At 35.6% G+C, this 19,226-nt stretch overlaps 1 pseudogene; it reads left to right on the top strand.

Moving 5' to 3' along the window:
• Nucleotides 1-890: 890 nt before the first annotated feature.
• LOC112835821 (UDP-glucuronosyltransferase 2A3-like) lies at nt 891-14,168 on the top strand (annotated as a pseudogene).
• Nucleotides 14,169-19,226: the final 5,058 nt, after the last annotated feature.

The raw sequence follows: 19,226 nt of genomic DNA, 5'->3' as shown, positions 1-19,226 counted from the left end.
CAGGAGACTCACAAGGGCGCCGGGGTGGCTCAGTCGTTAAGCGTCTGCCTTCGGCTCAGGGTCCTGGGATCGAGCCCTGCGTCGGGATCCCTGCTCCACAGGAAGCCTGCTTCTCCCTCTCCCACTCTCTCTGCTTGTGTTCCCTCTCTCGCTGTGTCTCTCTCTGTCAAATAAGTAAAATCTTAAAAATAAATAAATAAATAACCTACTGCCCATGGCTTTGTCTGAGCTCCATATCCACTGGAATGTTTTCCAATATCCATGAACTGTTCCCATCCTCTATTTATTGTGAAATCTGCCTTTTTGCCACACTCTGCCTACATCCTACCAGAGCTTTCCCATGTGCTATCCACCTTACTAAAGTTATTCCTAATTGTTCCAAATAGGAATAACTGTTCTTCCTCTGGAATTCTGAATACCCTGAACTATTTATATGATTCTTATCAAAATGTTCCCCTAGGTATCCAAACATATTTAAGCAAACTAGTTGCAATTCCACATTGGGAAAAAGATGTGGAATATATTTGCCTAAACCACCTGGCACCTTTGAACATAGGCTGGAATGGGTGTTAGTGTGTGTGTGCTTCTATGTGTGAAATATTATTTTTAGCGTGTCCTTATTTGTTGTTTCTGTCATTGCCAATCCAGAGAATAAATGTATCTCTATTTCATGTATTTTAAGTTCCAGAAGTTTGGAATAATTTTTCCCAGGTATTTTTGACTGTCTGTTTTATTCTCTCAATAAACATAAAACTTGCACTCAATGAATAAATTTTTTCCTTTAAAATTAATTTTTAACTTGTTCTGTGTCTAAACTGCCATTTTTATCTCTGCATTCAGCAGCAACACACTGTGACCAGTGCAGAGCAGTGTGTGAGGGTGCTGCAGTCATGATGTCTGAGAAGTGGACCATGATAACTCTGCTGCTGCAGTTCTTCGGCTCTGGTTGTGAATTCTGTGGGAAGATTCTGGTCTTGTGACATGAGACACTGGCTTAATGTAAAGATCATTCTGGACAAACTCACAGAGAGAATCCATGAGGTAACAGTGTTGACTCCTTCATATACTCACCTCATTGACTACAAGAAGCCTTCCCTCCTGAACTTCAAGGAAATCCATTCACCAGGTATCAAAACATTATTTGAGAATTCAAATGATAAATTTATAGACTAGCTTTTAAAGTCTTGCCAAAGTAAACATCTTGGCAGTCAACAATAAAACTGAGAGAATTCTTTATGACAGAGACAATCAAAGTCCTGTGTGAGAGTATAATCTACAATCACACTTCAGGAAACAGACTACAATGCAATGCTTATAGATCCTCTGATGGCTTGTGGAGAGCTGGTGGCTGAACTGCTTGCAGTCCCTTTTGTGATCACTTTAAGAGTCTGTGTAGGAAGCATGAAGGAGAAACATTGTGGGAAACTTCCAGCTCTACTTTCCTATGTTAGTCACATGACAGGACTAACAGACAGAATGACCTTTCTGGAAAGAGTGAAAAATACAAGCTTTCTGTTTTCTTTGACTTCTGGATCCAGGATTATGACATTCATTTTGGGAACAGTTTGAAGTGAGGCATTAGCTGAAAGACTCTGCTTTGCATTTTAAACCTGTTATCAGAAATTTGGAAAGATTTAAGTGAAATCTAGGTCATTGAAGGAAATACATTTTAAAATATCTATCATTCATTTTAACTCTACAAGTGATAGCAATGAACTGGTTATCAAAAACTAAGTGGGAATGGAGACAAGAAATCTCTTGCTATGGTTATTCTTTACAGTTATCAAATCGTTTCCCATAAGATAACTTCATACTTGTTAAATTCACACCCAAAGCAAAACAAAACACACAAAATTTATTAATCCTCTGAAAAATGGATTGTTCGTCATATTTGGATATGACATATAAGTCCAATACCAGGAGTTTTCATATTGGAGGAAATTGTAGATATTCTTGGCAAAAATAGTATAATATTTATTCTAAGAGTAAGATAACCCACTTACTGACACCAATAATAAACTATGTCAACATTAACAACAAAATTAACAAAGAAACGTAATTTGCCTGAATCTGCTCCAAAAATTGTTGATAAATGGGGATGATTATACCAAATCTTGTACCATTCCTATTGGAACCAAATGCTCACCATTTTTGTCCCTCTCATAAATTTTAGATGAAATTTCAGAAAGTCCTATTTGGAAAGTTTTATCATGGCTGGTCATTGAAAAGTTTCCTAGAGTGCTTTATACTTCTTGGAGGGAGTGCCACACAGAAAAACCTGGAAAAGTAACTAGAAAACTAAAAAACTAAAACTAAAAAACTTTGTTTCTTATCAGTAAAAGAGAGTAATGGACATCTGGACACTTTCATAATTTGGCTTTGTGGACATTGCTGCTATAAACATTGGGGTGCAGGTGCCCCTTTGAATCACTACATTTGTATCTTTGGGGTAAATACCTAGTAGTGCAAATGCTGGGTTGTAGGGTAGTTCTATTTTTAACTTCTTGAGAAAGGTCCATACTGTTTTCCAGAGTAACTGCACCAGCTTGCATTCCCACCAACAGTGTAAGAGGGTTTCCTTTTCTCCACATCCTCTCCAACATTTGTTGACCCCTGTCTTGTTAATTTTAGCCATTCTGGCGTGAGATGGTATTTCATTGTGGTTTTGATTTGTATTTCCCTGATGCCAAGGGATGTTGAACATTTTTTTATGTGTCTGTTGACCATTTTCATGTCTTTGCAGAAATGTCTGTTCATGTCTTCTGTCCATTTCTTGATTGGATTGTTTTTTGAGTGTTGAGATTGATAAGTTTTTTATAGATTTGGGTACTAGCCCTGTATGTGATAAGACATTTGTAAATATGTTCCATTCTGTCAGTTGTCTTCTGGTTTTATCGACTGTTTCCTTTGCTGTGCAAAAGCTTTTATCTTGATGAAGTCCCAAAAGTTCATTTTTGCTTTGTTTCCCTTGCCTTTAGAGATGTGTGTAGCAAGAATTTGCTGCAGCCAAGGCCACAGAGATGCCTGCCTGTGTTTTCCTCTATGAGATTGATGGATTCCTGTCTCACACATAGGTCTTTCATTCATTTTGAATTTATTTTTGTGTATGGTGTAGGAAAGTGGTCCAGTTTCATTCTTCTGCAAGTGGCTGTCCAATTTTCCCAGCACCATTTATTGAATAGACTGTTCTTTTTCCATTGGATAGTCCTTACTGCTTTGTCAAAGACCATAGAGTTGAGGGTCCATTTCTGGGTTTTCTATTCTATTCTATTGATTCTATGTGTTTGTTTTTGTGCCAGTACTATACTGTCTTGATAATTACATCTTTGTAATAGAGCTTGAAGTCCAGGATTGTGAGGCCTCCAGTTTTAGTTTTCTTTTTCAACATTCCTTTGGCTATTCTGGGTCTTTTCTGATTCCATACAAATTTTAGGATTGTTTGTTCAGCTCTGTGAAAAAAGTTGATGGTATTTTGATAGGGAGATTGCATTGAATGTGTAGATTGCTCTAGGTAGCATACACATTTTAACAATATTTGTTCTTCCAATCCATGAGCATGGAATATTTTTCGATTTTTTTATGTCTTCCTCATTTGTTTTCATGAGTGTTCTATGGTTTTCAGAGCACAGATCCTTTGCCTTTTTGGTTAGGTTTATTCCTAGGTATCTTATGGTTTTGGGTGCAGTTGTAAGTGGGACTCCTTAATTTCTTTTTTTTTTCTGTCTCATTGTTAGTGTATAGAAATGCAACTTATTTCTGCGCATTGATTTTATATCCTGTCACTTTGCTGAATTCCTATATGAGTTGTAACAATTTGGGGGGTGGGGCCTTTTGGGTTTTCCACATAAAGTATCATGTCATCTGCAAAGAGTAAGAGTTTGATTTCTTTGCAAATTTGAATGCCTTTTATTTCTTTTTTGTTGTCTGATTACTGAGGCTAGGACTTCTAGTACTATGTTGAACAAAGGTGGTAAGAGTGGGCATCCCTGTTGTGTTCCTGACCTTAGAGGAAAAGCTCTCCATTTTTCCCCCTTTGAGAATGATATACTCTGTGGGTTTTTTGTATATGACTTTTATTATATTGAAGTATGTTCTCTCTACCCCTACACTGTGGAGAGTTTTAATCAAGAAAGGATGCTCTACTTTGTCAAATGCTTTTTCTGCATTTTTTTTTTTTTTGGTGGATGTTGAACCACACTTACTTGCCCAGGAATAAACACCACTTGGTTGTGATGAATAATCCTTTTAATGTACTGTCGGATCCTATTGGCTAGTCTCTTGGTGAGAATTTTGGCATCCATGTTCATCAGGGAAATTGGTCTATAATTCTCATTTTGGTGGGGTCTTTGTCTGGTTTTGGGATCAAGGTAATGCTGGCCTCATAGAAAGAGTTGGGAAGTTTTCCTTCAATTTCTATTTTTTGGAACAGCTTTATAAGAGTAGGTATTAGTTCTTCTTTAAATGTTTGGTAGAATTCCCCTGGGAAGCCATCTGGCCCTGGGCTCTTGTTTGCTAGGAGATTTTTGATTACTGCTTTAATTTCCTTGCCAGTTATGGGTCTGTTCAGGTTTTCTATTTCTTCCTGGTTCAGTTTTGGTAGTTTATATGTTTCTAGGAATGCATCCATTTCTTCCAGATTGCCTAATTTGCTGGCATATAGTTGCTTATAATATGTTCTTATAATTGTTTGTATCTCCTTGTTGTTGGTTGTGATCTCTCCTCTTCATTCGTAATTTTATTTATTTGGGTCCTTTCTCTTCTTTTTGATAAATCTGGCTAGGGGTTTATTGATCTTATTAATTCTCTCAAAAAACAAACTCCTAGTTTCGTTGATCTGTTCTACTCTTCTTTTGGTTTCTATTTCTATTTCCTGGTTGAACCATTTATTCTTTATTAGGATGCTCTTTAACCATCATGTATTTGTGTTCCTTCCAAATTTCCTCTTGTTATTGAGTTCGTTTTAAAGCACTGTGGTCCAAAAATATGCAGGGAATAATCTCAATCATTTGGTACCCTTTGAGATCTGATTTGTGACCCAGTATGTGATCTATTCTGGAGAAAGTTCCATGTGCACTTGAGAAGAATGTGTATTCTATTGCTTTGGAATGGAATTCTCTGCATATATCTGTGAAGTTCATCTGGTCCAGCTTATCATTCAAAGCCCTTGTTTCCTTGTTGATCTTCTGCTTAGATGATTGGTCCATTGCTCTGAGTGGGGTGTTAAAGTACACTGCTATTATTGTGTTATTATCAATGTGTTTCTTTAATTTTGTTATTTATCTAATTGGCTGTTCTCAGGGGCATAAATATTTACAATTGCTAGATCTTCTTGTTGGATAGACTCTTTAATATGATAAAGTGTCCTTCTTCATCCTTATTACACTCTTTGGTTTAAATCTAATTTGTCTGCTATAAGGATTGCTACCCCAGCATGATAAATGGTTCTCCACCCCCTCAATTTCAATCTGGAGGTGACTTTAGGTCTAAAATTAGTCTCTTTTAGACAGCATATGGATGGGTCTTGCTTGTTTATCTAATCTGATACCCTGTGTCTTTTGATTGGAGCATTTAGCCCATTTACATTCAGAGTAACTATTAAAAGATATGAATTTAGTGTCACTGTATTACCTGTAAAGTTACTGTTTCTGTATATGGTCTCTGTTCCTTTCTGATCTATGTTACTTTTGGGCTCTCTCTTTGCTTAAAGGATCCCCTTTAATATTTCTTGCGGGGCATATTTAGTGATCACATTCTTTTAGTTTCTGTTTGTCCTGGAAACTCTTTATTTCTCTTTCTGTTTTGAGCGACAGCCTTGCTGAATAAAGTATTCTTGGCTGCATATTTTTCCCATTTAGCACCCTGAATATATCATACCAGTACCTTGCCACAGGTCTCTGTGGACAGGTCTGCTGCCAGCCTTATGTTTCTACCCTTGTAGGTTAAGGGCCTCTTGTCCTGAGGGGCTTTCAGGATTTTCTCTTTGTCTCTGAAATTTGCAAGCTTCACTATAATATGTCAAGGTTTTGATCTAGTTTTGTTGGTTTTGGGGAGTTTCTCTCTGCTTCCTGGACTTCAATTCCCATTTCCTTCCCCAGATTAGGGAAGTTCTCAGCTATAATTTGCTCAAATATACCTTCTGTTCCTCTCTCTCTCTCTTCTTCCCTCTGGGGCCCCAATTATTCTAATATTGTTTTGCTTTATGGTATTATTTGTCTCTCAAATTCTCCCTTCATGATCCAGTAGTTATTTAATCTCCCTTTCACTGTTCCGTTATTTTCCTCATTTTGTCTTCTATACCACTGATTGTCTCTTCTACCTCATTTATCCTAGCAGCTAGAGCCTCCATTTTTATTGCATCTCATTAATAACCTTTTTGATTTCAACCTGACTAAATTTTAGATCTTTTATTTCTCCAGAAATGTTTTCTATGTTTTTCTCAAGCTCAGCTTGTATCTTTATAATAATTATTTTGAATTCTAGTTCGACATCTTATTTAAAAGCATATTGATTAAGTCCCTAGCAGTCAGTACTGCCTCTTGTTCTTTTTTAGGGGGTGAGTTCTTCCATCTTGTCAATATGTCCAGAAAATAAATAAATGAGAGAACAAAATACAAAAATAGCAACAACCCTGGAAAAATTTACCCTAAACAAATCAAGAGATCAAAAACCAAAAAAGAGAGAGAGAGAGAATATATAATCAAACAGGTGAATAGAATAGAGCAATACACTAGATCCTGGATGTATTTTGGTCTGTTTGTTAGAAGAAACTAGATCCCAAAATTGTAAAGAGAAACTTATATATATACAAAAGTAAAATTGGATACAATGAAAGGAAGCCAAAAATGAAAAATATATATATTAAAAATAAATGTAAAAATGAAAACTAAAAAGACTTAAAAAGAGTTGATAAAATAAGAAATTAATTGAAAAGGAAAAAAAATTATTTGAAAAACTAAAGAATCATGAGAAAAAAACCATGAACTCTATATACTAATTTCTCCTAGCCCTGGAGTTTTGCAGTTCTGTGTGATCGGTAAACTTGCTATTAGCTGGAAATTCCTACTGGTCTTCTAGGGGAGGGACCTGTTATGCTGATTCTCAGGTGTCTTTACCCCCCAGCAGAACTGCACCACCCTTGCCAGGGGGCTGGGCTCCATGTAAGCTACTATGGAGATCTGGAGCAGGTGAGGGGGATGAAAATGGAGGCATCCCACTCTAGTCTGGGAGTTGAAAGTTCACGCCCCTCACTCTTTAGTGAGCCCTCACAGAAAAGCCATCAATTACTCTTGTCTCCTTGGTTTCCATTCACACTCTGTTCAACCAGCCTGTGACCAAGCATCTTTATCTCTGGCACGCAACCCTGTTTTGAGTCTCCAAACTTTGCAGACTCTTGTGGCATGCAACCGTGCCGATCCTCCCAGGGGATGGAGGGGGATCTCGCCACGGTTCTGCTGTTTGCTGGGCCCCCACTTGGAGAGTGGTTACCCAACCATGCCACGGTTCATGGTTTATGGCAACATGGAGCTGTAAGCCCACTCCTGGGGTTGTTGATTGTAGCCTGCTTCCCTGCTCTGATGTCTACAAACTCTGCCACACTCAGGCACCCCCATTCTTTCTGTGACCCCAGGGATCCTGAGATCACACTATCCCACCTAGGATTCTACCCCTCTTTGCCACCTGAGTGCCTTTCAGGCAGGGAGTCCTCCACCAGAGCAGATTTCTAAAAGGTCCAATTTTGTGCTCCTCTGCTATATCACTTGCTGGTAGCCGGCGGACAGAGGCTCCCTCCATTCATGGTTTATCTTCACATACATTGCCTTGGATTCACTTCTCCACACCTCCTACCTTGCAAAAAGTGGTCATTTTTCTATTTGTAGAATTGCAACAATTCTTTTCTTAGATCCCCAGTTGAGTTCACAGGTGTTTGGAATGATTTGATAGCTATCTAGCTGAATTCCAGGGACCAGATGAAACTAGGGTCCCCTACTCCTCCACCATCTTCCTCCTTCTAGCCCTTGGTTTATTTTCTGTTGTGAAAATAAACTTACATATAACTATGTTTTCCTTTCTTTTTCTCTTTCTTTTATTCCATACTGTTGCATTAATGCTCCCTTTCATTTCACATCTAGACGCCATATTATTCTAGAAGACCTAAACTTATTTTTTCCCTTAATAGCTTATCAGTAAGTTGGTGATGCAATTTTTTCATTTGACTTATAGGCTAATCCTTCCACCCAATCCTTCATCTTCTCCAGAAAGACCCACTACTTATGTGAGACTCTGAGGAAAGTTGAAATTTGGCTAATTCAAACATATTGGGATTTTGAATTTTCTCATCCATACCTACTTAATTTTAAATTTGTCAGAGAATTTCACAGCAAGCCCACCATACATTTACCTAAGGTAAGACTGTTATGTTGAAAGACTTTTATACTCCTTATGATATGACTCCTGATCCTCCTTTAAAGATTACAGTCATAGCAACAGAGACATGATACTGAACATCTTTGGTTGGCCACTCCATTTCCATTTTCCATGTCAGAAAGGCTCTTAAGTTACAAAAGGGTGTTTTAGGCATTCTATTGAGAAATTAGACTGAAAAATGGCATGATTGAAGTACATTTCAAAATATTATTTCTATAGTGTGGATAATGGATTGAAGTGACAGGAAACTAGAGCCATGAAAATCACTAAGGAGACTGCTGTAGTCTTTCTAAACAAGCTAATGGAGTTATAAACACAGGCAGTTATCATAATGGTAGAGAGATAAACATGCTTTCATGAGGCACTTTGGGATAAGTTCCACAGTATTTAGTGAGTGAAAGGAAGTAACAGTTGAGGGAAAGTAAGGAAAGAAGGAAGGCTCCTGGATTTCCACTTTGAATGTTTATTTGATAGTTATGACTTCTAATGATACAGGAAACACATAGAGTTAAAATTTGTTTAAAATTAATACAATGAGCTCTGTTTTGTGACCACTTGGAGGAGTAATCCTACTTAGTAGGATTTTCATGTAGAATTTTCTAGAAGTTATTTGGGTAATATAGGTCTCAAGCTTAGCAAACAGCAAAGGAAATATTGAGAGTCATCAGCATAAAGGAGAGTTCATGAAAATGAGAAAAATTCCAAATTTGGATTGATTTTTTTTACCCATATGATAACAGGTTCCTTTTGAAAGAAAAATAAAATTATATACTACATTTTTAAGTCTTCCAAGAAAAATATGTGGAGTACCAGGGATATTGGAAGGAAATGGTATCAAGAAACAAAAGAGGAACTATTTAACTATCCATAGAGAGTGAGGAAGAAAATCCTTATTTACTTGTACTGTGAGAATATTAACCAAATCCTTTTAAGAAGGTTGCAGGATAAATGATGTTCCCAGAATTCTTGATTTCTATTTCTAGTAAAATGTAATTGGTGAAATTTCATTTCAGGATTATGAATGCCCTTTTTCTTACCAATCAAGTTATAGCTGCAAACCAAATTCTATTAAGACTTAATATAATGAACCAATTTCTAACTAGAGATATCAGAAGAGAGGTGACAATTTCTCTGGCTCTCTAGATAATCTCCCATTCTAAATAATTTATCATTGAATTTCCACTTTTACACACACACACACAATAAAATAATTTCACAATATCACATAATTTCACAAAATCATCTCAGATAAAATGATGAAGAGGGGGGAATTATTCCCTTACAAGTTCAGTTTACCTACTGATAAGAAGTTTGTGCAGCATGAATACCAATCATGGCTTATGGTTGTTATGTGAGGTTAACACTGGATACAGAGATTAAAAAACAATGAGGGGACAAAAACACTAATTCAAAGGGAAACACACACCCCTATATTTATAGCAGCATTATTTACAATAGCCAAGATATGGAAGCAGCCCAAGTGTCCACTGATTGATGGATGGATAAAGATGTGGTATATACATACAATGGAATATTATTCAGCCATAAAAAGAATGAAATCTTGCAATTTGCAATGACATGGGTGGAGTTAGAGACTATAATGCTAAGCAAAATAAGTCAGTTAGAGAAAGACAAATAACATATGATTTCACTCATATGTGAAATTTAAGAAACAAAACAAATGAATAAAGAGGAAAAAAAGAGGGAGCAAGACAAACAAGAAACGGATTCTTAATTATAGAGAAGTGACGGTGACCAGAAGGGAAGTGGGTGGGGGGATAGTTTAAATCGGTGATGGGGATTAAGGAATGCACTTGTCATGATGAGCACCAGGTGATGTAGGGAATTCTTGAACCACTATATTGTATAACTGAAACTAATATAACACTATATGTTAATTAACTGGAATTAAAAATAAAAACAAGAAAAAAGCAATGAGGGGTCCTCTGATCAAGAATCCAATGAATTTAGTATATATATATATATATATATATATATATATGATACATATATAAAATTTAATTCAAACTCCATGTATTTGGGGACATGAATCAATATAAATATTAAAACAATAATTTCTGGGATGTCCAAAATGTTCTGCTAATATTAACAAAGCTGAAAATGCAAGTTTATTCTCAACTTTGATGTCATCTCTTCTCTGATCACTTAATAGCCTTTAATTTGAGAACATGGTTATTTCAGAGATGCCACAAAAGTTTTCATAGAAAATACATGACACATGCCTAAAGGATATTATTCTTATACAATAAGATGTGACTGGCCCAACCCCAGAGTTTGCAGTGGCCAATTTGCATAACTACAAATGGCAGGGGTTTAATTTACAGAGGCAACTACATATCAATTCTTTGCTGAGTCTCAAATTAAGAATATGTAACTCATGTCTATTGAGGTGGGAGCTTTTATACATCAGGATGACAGAAAATCATTGTCCCCTAAAAGTAGTTTATAATTATAGAGGCAGTTTAAATATGTTATCTCCTTTTATAATACATTACTATATATCACAATGCTGATACATATTTTCTTAGCCCTATTAATAAGGGAATACCTAAACATAAGAAAGTTACCATGGAAACCATATTTTTTAAAAAGGGCAGATCAACACAGTAATAATTTATTAATGTAAACTGTTACAATAATAATTTCAGAAGCCCAATTCAGACCCATTTCAGGGCTTTCTTTTGAGGAATATCTTTTAAAAGTTTGCAAATCACTCAGTTTTTAATAAAATTAAACCTGGTGAATAATGGTGTCCATCAATCATGAAAAGTGTTGTATTCTTATCACCTAATCCTTTTGTATAATGGCTTGGTTCCATAGCTCTTCAGTAATCGATGATTATGTACTTAAGCCATAAGTTTTAGACACATACTTCTTAAAGAGACTGGATGGCAAAAAGAGAAAGAGAGAGAGTGGTTGGCTCTAGGTGTCAAAAGATACAAACAGTCTAACCACGCCTCTGTCAATTCCCTTGAATCTTCATTTTACATGTGCAAGTGAATTTTATCTTATTCCCTATGATGCTGCATCTTTGTAATACAAAGAATTTTTTTCTCTGCAGGAAATAGAAGGATTTGTCCAGAACTCAAGTGAAGATCATATTGTGGTGTTCTCCTCTGGGTACAGTGATCCAAAATCTCACAAAGAAAGGGCCAACCTCATTGCCGCAGCCTATGCCCTGATTCCACAGAAGGTAAGTATGACCTTTGATTCTGCTGGGCAGCTATTTACCAACTGGAAAAAGAGTGTGGCTAATGGTGTCTTTCCATTTAAAATTAAATCTCATTTTACATGTAACATAACAGGAAGCAGTATTAGTAAAAATTTGTAAACATTACAATAACATGTGTTGGCACACTTGAGCTCTGCCGACTGAGCCTTGCCATTATTATGGAAACATATCTTTTTGGAATCATTTGTTTTTAATACAATAGAGATGAAACATTAAGCATAGTGCTCGTGTTTTAGTATTTGAAATCTTAAGGCCTGTGCAGACTTCTCCCCAAATAGTTCTGAAGTGTATTCACTCCAAGGACTAGGAAAAGGTAGAACTGACATAACAAAGCTGAATCATGCTCAAAAATACCTTCCACATCTTTGGTTGTATTAGGATTTGATCCATTGCAGTTGAACATGAAAGCCGAAGTCTACATTCATATAGTCTTTCTAATTAATTAGAGCTTTCTAGAATTAAAAGGCAGTTAAAATGCTAATTATAAACAAGATATTTTGTTGAACAATGCAATATCAGCAAACCCACTATGTCATTTTTACCTAAAATAAAAATAAAGAAGAAAGAAAAAAGAAGTAAAAGGAGGTAGGAAGAAAAGGAGCAGGAAAAGATAACAAATCTGACAGATGGTAGCTACACTTATGGTGAGCATAGCATAAGTTATAAACTTGTCTGATCACGATGTTATACATCTAAAACTAATGTAACATTGTGTGTCAACTATAATTCAATTTAAAAAAATAATAATAAATAAGTTTAAGTGATAACAGACAAAATGTATACTTAATAGATGACTAGTGCAAGCCCTTTTAAAAAAGTGATTGTAAACAGTCTCACTATGTCTTCCAGTGTTTACACCCATATACTCTCTTTTTTTTAAGTTAACATATAATGTATTATTTGTTTCAAGGGTACACGTCTGTGATTCATGAGTCTTACACAAAACACAGCGCTCCCCACAACACATACCCTCCCCAAAACCTATATATACTCTTCTTTCAACTGTCACCTAAAACAAGATGGATGCTTAACTTATAAGTAACTCTACAACCTTAAAATGTCATTATCCTGTGGTTTTAATTGTGAAATATATGCACTGCCTTCTACAGATTTTATGGAGATACAAAGAAAATAAACTAGCCACATTAGGAACAAATACTCAGCACCATGATTGGATACCCTAGAATAATCTTGGTAAGATCATGGGGAATTAAAGTTGTAGAGTTGGAGGATGGATAAGATGAATAATTGTTTAACAGTTAATAAATTCAACTAATATTTAACAATTTTTAAGTGTTTCTCATTTTACCTCAATTTTGAATGATACCATTAAAGATGTGGTGTTTACTTTTATAGATTCATATTTGCTAAAATTAAAAAAAAATCAGGCCACACAGAAGGAATTAATGCTTCCTTTTCCTGGGATAGCAATTTTCTGTAGTAGCAATGTGCTTAGCTTCTGTAGAAAATACTGCCTCTTTCAATGACTTATCCCATAGGTTTTCCCCATCTGTCTCTGAAATCCTGTTAACCTATTATAATGAAATCCTCACCCACTTCTCACTATAACCCCTAACTAGGTCATTACAAAACCAAAACTTTTCTCATTCATGGTGGATCTATAAAGCTATTTATCATGGAGTCCCTATTGTGGGAGTTCCCATGTTTGCTGATCAGCACAATAACATCTTCCATGTGAAGATCAAGGGAGCAGCTGTGGAGGTGAACATCAATACAATGACAAGTGCAGATCTTCTCAGTGCTTTGAGAACAGTCATTAATGATCCTTCATAAGTACTAGTGCTTTCTAAAGGATTATTATTGGTTGTGTTATGCACCATATGAGAAAATGTTAGCAGTCATGCTTAAAGACCTTTCAGTGGATCTTTTCCCACAATCTTGGGTCATTCACTAACTTGATCTTGGAAATCTCCTGGAAGTGATAGTTCATACAGTACTAAACTTCCTCCTTGGAAAAAAAAAAGGCTTAAATTAATAACAGGTATATTTTGATTTTTTTCTGTCTGAATTTAACCATATTATGTTAATAATATAGTTCTTTTTCAATTTCCCCACTATACTTGTTAAAATCCTATGCAAAGAGCAAAGTTCATATAACAACAATTTCTATGGACCTTAGATTGTTTAATTTTTAGAACATGTATCACAAAACTAACTTTAACAAAATTTCATTAATTTCTTTGTATTTGCCTTCCAGTTATAAACAGAATGCTACATGGTTTCCAAGGATTCACCATGATCAACCTGTGAAGGCTCTGGATCGAGCAGTCTTCTGGATCGAGTTTGTCATGGGCCACAAAGGAGCCAAGCACCTGCGGCCAGCCTCCCACAACCTCACCTGGTTCCAGTACCACTCTTTGGATGTGATTGGGTTCCTGCTGGCCTGTGTGGCAACTGCTATATTCTTGGTCACAAAATGTTTTCTTTTCAAAAATTTGGTAAAACAGGAAAGAAGAAAAAGAGGGAATAGCTCCTTCCAAGTTTGGCCAAGGCCTGAGTGGACAATCTTGTTCATTCCCAAGTGTCTTTTTTAAAAAGATTTTATTTATTTGAGAGAGAGAGCATGTGCAGGGGGAGGGGCAGAGGGAAAGGGGCTCTATTCCAATTCAGGGCTTGATTCCAGGACCCTGAAACCATGACCTGAGTGAAGTCAGACACTTAACCAACTGAGCCACCCAGATGCCCCAGTCTTTTCCCAAGTGTCTTTACACTCTTCCTCTTTTGCTCACTTTCTGACACAATGACATTAATAACTCCAAGAGTTCTATTCATAGTATCAGTATTTTCATTTTATAGCCTTTAGTGATACGCTGACTCACAATATGGTGATTGCTGGAAAGAATAAATCTACTGTATGGAGTGATTTATTCTGATTACCAAGGAGAAGTTTAGCTGCTGCTACACAATGGAGGTAAATAGGATGATGTCTGGAACCCAGGGGATTTTCTGGATTGTCTCTTTTACTTCCATGCCAAATTGTAAATGTAATGAGAGCACTAACAGCAACCAAAAAGAGGCAAGATGACTAAAGACTCAGACCTTCCAAAAACATGTGGATCACTCCGCCAGGTAGAAAACCCAGAGAATTTTCTGGTTGAAGACAAGGGAAGTATGAGATGGGTGCTAAAGAAGGAAGCCATAGATATCAACTATGACATCATGACCAATTTACAGAAATGAAGACTATAGTAGCTTTGATATTTTCTCTTTGCTTATTACATGCATGCATTATTTGTATATACTAACCATTTTCTTCTTCTCTTATTTTATGTTATATATAAGTCATTAGAGGTTAACTCGCAATATAATCTTCGGATAACAGAATATTTACTGGGACTGTGACTGAATATGAAGAGTAATTTAAATTTTTATTTTGGGGAAATTATATACACACAAAGTCAATTAGTTATATACATTTGAATGTAAAACTTAAGAGAACAGAATCCAGGGCACAGAATAAATAGAACAGGACTAAAGTAAGAATATTATTATGTGCTGAATAAGTTTAATTTTTATACAACTATTATATTTAATGATTAATTATCTTAGTCACACATCTCCATTTTGGAATCAGATGGCCCACCATCTGACAAGTTCTATGATTTGGGGCAAGATACTTATTACCTGTAACATGGAAAAGTCTACATGCATCAATCTCTTGCTTTTATGTCTTTTTTTTTTTTTACCTAAAATATTCCCTAAGTCTTTGTGACTTTGGATCATTTGTTTTAGTGTTTTAACCCCACAGACTCACCAACCCACTGATCCATTTCACTCACCATCCAGCTTTCTACTTTGTTTGCCATTGCTGTTTTCCTTCACCTTACCTTGCATACCTTTGTTATGGAATCTCATCCAAGAGCTTATTTTCTATGACCTGTGATACTTGATTAATTTTTACAGACTTTTATCAGAGACTTTCATATTGACCTATGCTTCAAGTCACTGGCACCAGTACCCTCATATAATATACATACAGCCAAAGGTTAATGTTTTTATTATAACTGTTTTTATTTCCTCTGTAATCTTAAATTAATTTTACATATCTGCTTAGCCTTTGAGAGTAATTGTTACATTAATATTAAGGATGGTTAAGTTCCTTTCAAAAGGGATATTTTTCTTAGGTTTCTAAAATATTTACAATAGCGCCCCCCAAAAAGATGTTTCATATATATTAGGAAATGGCAATGAGGGAACACTTCTCTTAGCAAAGATAAATTTGGGTAAGTGAGTGATATATTCTAGCTAAGGAAAGTGTCTGTTAAAAACATCACCCTGATCAAGAAAAACTAACCTTTATGGTCTTCTGTAATGTAAGTAAACTTGGTGCTTGGTACAATGTCTTTTCAAGTAATATGTGGAGTTTTGCAGTCAGGGTTCCTCTCTTTCCTTTTATTTAAGGCAATATGAAAGTGATTAGGTCCAGAAGCCAGACTGCTGTGTTTTAATCTCATCTATATCACTTTCTCTCCATGAGATCTAGGGTAGGTTACCTGAACTTTCTGTGCTTCCGTTTCTACATCTGTAAAATGAAAAGAATAGTAGTGCCTATAAAAGACTTCCTGTGTGTTTCTTTCATGAATTAAAAATATAAAGGACTGAAAATATCTCCTGGGAGAGAGTAAATTCTCAAGAAATGGTTATTGATTTCCCCTTAAACAGGAAACACAGATGAAGCTCAATACATTTTTGTTATTGAATGAACGTTCTCACAGAATCATGGTTAGAAATCATTTGGATATGAAAAATATACTGGACCCTCACATTTTGCTTCATTTTTCAAACCAAGGGGAAGTAGTGAATCTAACATCAGAAAACAGATATTGATACTTCTAATGTAATCCTCAATGTTTTAGGTTTACCTAGCAGATGTTTAATCCATTGAGAAGGAAGAAGTAATACTAAATAATGCCCAGAGACAACTCATCCACAACTAGGCAATTTTCCTTCCTAATGGAGATACCAGATGATTAGATCAAAGACATAATAGAGATATAATAAGTGAAAATTTGAATCTAGAAGAGAGACACCAGAGACTCTGATTCTGAAAGCTGAAAGGAACCTTAGCTATAAGCTCACAGAAATGTTTAATAGTAAAGGCAAGTAAAATTAAAGTTTACACAAAGCAGTCATGCTTGCCTACAGATAAAGTATGTTTTTTACTAGAAACAGGTTTGGAAAATATATTTCCTGGTGATGGAACTTCACTTGATTTCATAAATGTATTTAATAAAGATTCTTCCCATAGCATATTAAAAATGACTACATATTCTTTGCAATTCCTCCTATCAAGAGGTAGAGACTATTTCTTCAACCTTTGAATTGGGCTTGCCTCATGACCTGTTTTACCAATAGGTGGCAGAAGTGATATAGTGTGACTTCTAAACCTAGACCTAGAACTTTGATGCAAGCTCTTGTGGACTTCTGCTATCACTGGAAAAAACACAGGCTTGCCCTCTGAAAGGGCCACATGAAGTGAGAATCAGAGTGTCCTGCTAATCTAGCAAACCCTAGCCATGTGAGTGACACTTAGTCCTAGACCATTTCTCCTTAGCTAAGTTGATAGCTAACTGCATAATAAAGAGTGAGCCCAGGTAAGCCCCAAAGAAGAAACATTTCCTTGAGCCCAGCCCAAATTGCTGGTCCACAAGATAATGAGAAAATAATGTTTGCTGGTTTAAACCCTAAGATGTAAGATGGTGGATTATACAGCAGTAAATAACATAGATATTAGGATTTGTGAAAAACACAGTGTATATGTTGTTCTTTGAATAAACAAGACCTAAGAATGTAAATATAGTGGACCAATGTTTAACTGGAGGGAGGTCTAGAGTATTAGAGGTTACTTTGCACAAGCTGTCTATAATGGTCTAAATACATCTTAACCGAGGGCGCCTGGGTGACTCAGTTGGTTAAGCGACTGCCTTCGGCTCAGGTCATGATCCTGGAGTCCCGGGATCGAGTCCCGCATCGGGCTCCCTGCTCAGCAGGGAGTCTGCTTCTCCCTCTGACCCTCTTCCCTCTCGTGCTCTCTATCTCTCATTCTCTCTCTCAAATAAATAAATAAAATCTTTAAAAAAAATAGTAAGTAAATAAATAAATACATCTTAACTGAGAAACTATCATATTTCCACTTCTTCACTACTCCTAAAAGATATAAAATATTTTTAGTTATATATATGAATATATATTATATACATATGTAACATGTTATAAATTATATATAACACATATATGTTACGTATAATATATGTGATATATACATAACATATAATATATAACATGTGTGTTATGTAATGTGTTATATGTTATATAACACGTTACATATGTATATAATATATATTCATATATAAATAAAAATAAAACAGGTATTATATATTAAAATAAACATATTATAAAATAATAAAATTTTAATAATAAAAATTAAAATATAATATAAAATATAATATAAATATTAAAATTTAAAAATTTTTTTAAATAAACATTTATTATTATTATTATTATGTAATACACACAAATCAAATAAGGTTTCTATTTAACTACTGCAGGGAAAATGTCATAAATAAACAATTCACTTACCTAATACTCCACTGTTGAGGTAGGACATAGTTAGTCCCTGAATTGTGATAACTGAAACTTTTACTACTTTCAGCAATGGTGAATGGGTCTATATACTTTTGAAAGAAAAGGCACTAGTGGTTGTGATACTGATGAAGAGACTGGGTTCTCCAGAGGAAAAATCCTGTAACATCACAGTATATGTACTTGCTAATGATCCCCTCAATTTTTTCCCAAATGGGCAAAAGCATCTCAACTGGTGATTTTCTTAGTCCCCAAAATATATAATGAATAGATATACTTCGTCTTTGGCACAAGCCCCAAATTGCAACCTTGGCCTATGGGATGAGATCATAGTGGAAAAAAGGCAAATAGAAGCACTTTTCATTAGTTTCCTAAAGCTGCTGTATCAAATTACCACAAATTTAGCGGCTTAAAACAACAGAAGTTTATTGTTTCATAGTTCTGGAGGTTAGAAATCTGAAATCAAAGTGCAGGCTTTGGGAAAGAATCCATTCCATGCCTCTGTCCTACCTTTTGATGGCTGCCAAGACAACCCTTGGGGTTCCTTAGCTATGACTTCCCTCCATCTTTGTCTCTATCTTCACATTACCTTTTCCTTTGCATGTATCTAAATCTACCTCAGTCTTTCTTCTTATAAGTAGTCCTGACATTGGATGTAGAGCCCATCTTACATCTAGTATGAACTTATTTGATATCCTTAATTATACTGCAAAGACTCTTTCTCTAAATAAGTTCACTTTCATAGATCCTGGGGGTTACAACTTGGACATATTTTTGGAAGGACCGCTATTCAACCCACGATATCCTTGAAACATCTTCGTTCCACCACCATCTTAACCACAGCCAAAGTACAAATAGAACATAAGATCACATTTCTGGGGATGGTAGAAATTAAAGATCTTAAGTTAAAGATCTTAGATTCTCAAAGAATTGAAAGGATGTAAGA

This window comes from Callorhinus ursinus, unplaced genomic scaffold (assembly GCF_003265705.2).
Source record: "Callorhinus ursinus isolate GAN/ISIS: 27379988/994484 unplaced genomic scaffold, GSC_fseal_2.0 scaffold4, whole genome shotgun sequence".
NCBI classification, from domain to species: Eukaryota; Metazoa; Chordata; class Mammalia; order Carnivora; family Otariidae; genus Callorhinus; species Callorhinus ursinus.
This window is presented reverse-complemented; position numbering and strand designations above follow the sequence as displayed.